The sequence below is a fragment of the Leptonychotes weddellii genome, chromosome 3, assembly GCF_054177405.1.
Source record: "Leptonychotes weddellii isolate Sample4059 chromosome 3, ASM5417740v2, whole genome shotgun sequence".
NCBI lineage: Eukaryota > Metazoa > Chordata > Mammalia > Carnivora > Phocidae > Leptonychotes > Leptonychotes weddellii.
The window spans coordinates 62,807,561-62,812,875 of record NC_138371.1 but is presented as its reverse complement, the minus strand read 5'-3'; positions in this window follow the sequence as shown (position 1 = coordinate 62,812,875).

Genomic DNA, 5,315 nt, shown 5'->3' with positions numbered 1-5,315 from the left:
ACCCCATCCCTCCCACCCCCCACCACTCCAGTTTGTTTTGTTTTTAAAGACTCCCTACGGTATTATTGTGCATTGCTTCTATTTGAGTTCATATTTACTGAAGCATTTTTGTGATGTGTAATTTTTTATTACTTTTTAAAATTTCACCATGTAACTGGGAAACAACTCTCTGTGGCTGAGCTCATTTGCAATTTTAATGAGCATATACTGTATATTACCAGCTTTATGACTATTAAAAAAGGACATTGCTCTTTTTAGGTATGGAAAATACTAGAAAAAATGTATCTAGATTTTCTGATGTTGTAGCCATGCAAATTTCTCACCTTCTGTCCTGGAGCTTTGCAAAAAAGGCTAAGTCAATTTGTAAGTTTTCACTATGCATTGGGCAAACTTTCTGTTCTGTCTCCCACAGGAGATCACTCAGAGTTTCTGGTAACATCCAGAGAAAGTATACTTCCTTGGGAAAGTTTCTATGCTGATGCTCTGTGAGACTATTTATAAACTCTGTGTATGACACATCTCTCAACTCACATAAATCATCTCTTTTTCCTAGGTTGATAAGCCAATGACAGTTATTTGTCCATCTAATCCTAGAAAGACATAAATGAGTAGTTTCTAAACACTCTGAGTACCCCAGGGGTTTAAGAAAAAGATATGCATTCAGTGTGATCAAAATGGACAAAGACTAGTTTTGTCAACGCAATGTGTACAGTAAAACATGCAGCAATAAATATAGAGGGGTTTCAATTGTGGCTTCCCAGAGTCAAAAGGCTGCTGGTCCCAAGTAAAAAAGATGGAGAACCTTAGTCTACGTGTTTACCTGAGGGCACATGGGGTCATGTGAATTAGTTAAGTTGCTCCTGGCCCAACCTGCTGAGAGAATTGCCATTCTCTTTGTTCCAGACTCCTACACTCTCTTCTCAAGCAGGACTCTGCCCTGTGTGTGTGTATTTGTTTGTGTTTTGGAGGGATAGTCATATGTAATGCATATAGTAAAACACTGTAACTCTTAAAGCATATGAGACTTTCACAGTATGTTTGATGATTTTCTTTTTAAACCTATGAGAGGTCATTCCTAAATTTGTGTTGCCACAATTTACAAATTCTTCATATTAATATTCTTTCACATAGTTTATAGTACATGAGACTATAAACTCCTAAGGAACAAGAACTAAGTTATATGTATTAGCACATCCTTAGTTAGCCTGCTGTGGGCATTAACCAAACAAGTAATGAATCAATAATGTTCATAAGGAGCAGTGAATCACAGAAGTCACAATACAGGATCTGGAGTCAAACTCCAGACAGTATAAATTATTGGCCCAGGGCGCCTGGGTGGCTCAGTTGGTTGAGCGACTGCCTTCGGCTCAGGTCATGATCCTGGAGTCCCGGATCGAGTCCCGCATCGGGCTCCCTGCTCGGCGGGGAGTCTGCTTCTCCCTCTGACCCTCCTCCCTCTCATGCTCTCTGTCTCTCATTCTCTCTCTCTTAAATGGATAAATAGGGGTCTTTGAAAAAAAAAATAAAAAAATAAAAGCTCTACAACCTTTTAAAAAAAAAATAAATTATTGGCCCATACCATGTTCAATAAATGTAACTAATAAATTACCTGTTGTACACCTGAAGTGTTTGCCACTAACTAAACTTTACCCATTGTGCTAAGCCCTCCACGATTTGGTCTCCAATATATTTCCAGCTGTATTTTTCTCTAGTTTCTTCTATGCCTGTTCACATTCACAGAATTCTCATGCTTTTGCTTATGCTCTTCTCAGCCCAGAACATTCTTTCCACATAATTCATGTCTTAAAATCCCTCATACTGTACATCAGGTCAACAAACTGGCCTGCAGCCAAATCCGGCCCTTCACCCATTTTCTGTCTAGCCCACAAGCTGGATATTACATTTTTAAATAGTTGCATTTTAAGTGGTCATATAAGTGCCTACTTAATATCTTCAGTTTTGCCTGTTGGCCTGCAAAACCTTAAATATTTACTACCTGGCCCTTTATAAGAAAGGGCCATCTATGCTTTAAGTCCAGATTAAATGCAACCTTCCTCATGAAAACTATCTAAATTCTTCCAGGTGGGGGAAAATGTCTTCTTTTAAGTCTCTTCAATAGATTATTAAGCAGCTAATTAACATTGCTTTGCTTTTCTCTACACATTGAATGCTCAGACATGTTTCTCCAGGTTTTAGCTGAATATGCTTTTCACATGTCATTCTTATCAATGAACAATTAAACGTACAGGAACCATTTGAATATCATAACTATTAATTCATAAGTATTATTGGTAGGTGACAGGAGGGAGTGAGTGTTTATAAACTCTCTATGTATATCTGACATTTATTTACATAGTATTGCTAAAACTAGGCCTGGAATTCAGTACATGTTATTAATATGTTTTATATATTTTTATTTTAAAAATTTTTTTGGGCGCCTGGGTGGCTCAGTCGTTGGGCGTCTGCCTTTGGCTCAGGTCATGATCCCGGGGTCCTGGGATCGAGTCCCACGTCGGGCTCCCTGCTCTGCGGGAAGCCTGCTTCTCCCTCTCCCACTCCCCCTGCTTGTGTTCCTGCTCTCGCTATGTCTCTCTCTCTGTGTCAAAAAAATAAATAAAATCTTTAAAAAAAATTTTTTTTAAAGACTTTATTTATTTTTTTGACACAGAGAGAGAGAGCATAAGCAGGGGGGAATGGGAGAGGGAGAGCAGGCTCCCTGCTGAACAGGGAGCCCCTTACAGATGATCCCAGGACCCCAGGATCATGACCTGCACCGAAGGCAGCTGCTTAACCCACTGAGCCACCCAGGTGTCCCTGTTTTACATATTTTTAGTGTAATAGTATAACATTGTAAGAAATATTAGTATTTATATTAGTGTTTATTGGATGATTTGGGGTGCTTTTGAGAATACATAAATCTTCAGTTTTAAAGCTCTGAAGGTGTAAAAACAGTTGAACCTTTTAAAAGAACTTGGGAAACCACATAAGGAATGTTAACAATATATAGCAATAACAATATTAAAGGAATCCAAATCGACAGTGACCCTAAAATCCCATGATGGGGTTGGAAAGATGAACAAGAGCACTGAAAAATAAGTTAGCTATTTGAATATGAGAAGAACAAGGAAATTCCTTAATGTTGATCAAATAGAAATATTGGATGTCAATAATCAACAAATTGCAATCATCACGGAAGGCCTTAATATGGAAAATAATGTTACAACTAAGAGATGTTGAACACATCAGATTAATATACGAAATCCTGTAATTACAGAAGAAGTTTTATTTAGCCTGCTGTCTCAGACATCTACTCTCCTATACAAAGGTGCTTATAGGAGATAAACGCAAAGCAAAAGCCCAGAGAATCTAAATAAGAGAGCAATTGAGAAATGGCATTTGTATTTGTGGCCTCAATATCCATTCATTGCCTGCAAATGGCCCCATATGAGTTTCAAATACAAAGTTAGAAAAAAGAGAATGTGTTAATATTTTATTAATAACTATTAAGACTTACTGAAGCAACTTTTATTACTAGAGGGTAAGTACTAGAATTATTTGCTAGGCTTTTTCCCCGGCTATGATTTTGAAGTTTTCATGGGCAGATAGTATGTATTATTTTTTATTTTTATATTGTGTCTGTATCATTTTTGCATAAAGTAGATACTGAATAAGTTTTTTTTAAAATAAATGAAAGTATGAAAAAATGAAGTGATGAATTTTGAATGAACCTCTTACCACCCTTATACTCAAATTGAAGTATGGGTGTCCTACAGATAACATGAAAGTAGCAAGGTTTAAAAATCACATGGTGCTTCTTCCCAAAGTTTCAATTTTGTTAAAAATTTTTTGGTTAAAAAACATAAAGAAAGAAAACAATTATGTATTATGTAGTAAAGTATAAAACTTGCATTAATTTTTAAGCTGAAAAACAAAACTTCCAAGATCGATATGGCTTGCACAAAGGACTTTTTTTGTTATTACTTGTAGAGATACATTTCATTATCCTCTGCCATCAGGAACATTTCAGTGGAAAAGTTTGGAATGTTTTAAGTTATGAGGGAGAAGGAAAATAGAGAGAGATCAAACTATATGTTGGTTTTCTCAATTTCAAAATACGAAGTCCAAATAGAGTGAAATGTAATATGTAGTTTAGAACTGTGGCATGTCAGCTTTGCCAGAACAGTACCTAGAGAGACAGAGGTTGGTCCTGGGGTCAGAAGTTCAGAGCCCTTGAATGTGGATTAAGATCCAGCACTTAGTGATTATATTAACATCTATCTCTGAGCCTTGTCAACATTAAGGCCAACTTTATTTTAATTACTTAAGTAAGTAACCAAATAATGGATGGATAATGGCAAAGTAATTAAGTGCTTGGGTGTCAGACATACCTAGTTCAAGTCCTGTCTTTGTCACTAACTAGAATTATGACTTTGGCAAATTATTTTCAGTAAACCTTATTTTTTCTTCATTGGTAAAATGGGCTTAATAATTGTGTATATAAATCAAAACAATGTAAGAAATAGAGAATATAACACAGGTAGAAGACAGCACTGTACCTGGCTAAAGTAAGCATTCCATTAATTTTATTTATTAGCATTAAAAAAAAATCCCTGATGAGGAGAGAGTAGTCGTTCCTAAATAATCTGCTAATAAATACTGGTATCTTCTTTAGAAATGTATGGTTTCCTTACAGCAGCAGTGTTTTCACATAAAGTTAATGAATGCTTAACAGCCTTTGTGATGCCTCCAGCTAATGTCTGACCTACTTATTAGGAAGGAAGCGCCAATAATCTGGCTCTTATAAAGGCTCTTTTCCTGGACTGAGAAAATTGCATAATTGCTACTTTATATATTGCTATAGAATGATTTCAATTATATGAAAGTACTACAATCCCCAAAGTAGTTAATTGGTTACTTTTCCTAAATTTATCCTTTCTAAATCATTATCTTAAATCCCCAGAAAAAATATAATAAATGAATTTTATAAATGTGCTTATAATGTGGATATTAATCATTAATAATCACACTTTAGAGTATCTAAGTTCAGTTTTTTTTAAAGTTACAAATAAGACAATACTAAAATAAAGTAACATAATTTTATATTAATTATATAATGTAATTGTGGTAATATAAATCTTAGTGGCCATATAGCCTCTCAACTCTATAGTGTCCAATTAGATCATAATCAGATTTTTATAGTCTTCTATTCTTGATATCACATTTTAGAAGGGAAATTGATAGAATAAAATCCTCAGAGGAAGAGGCAACAGAAGATATAAAGTTTGAAGGAAAGTTCATATGAGGAATGAGTGAAA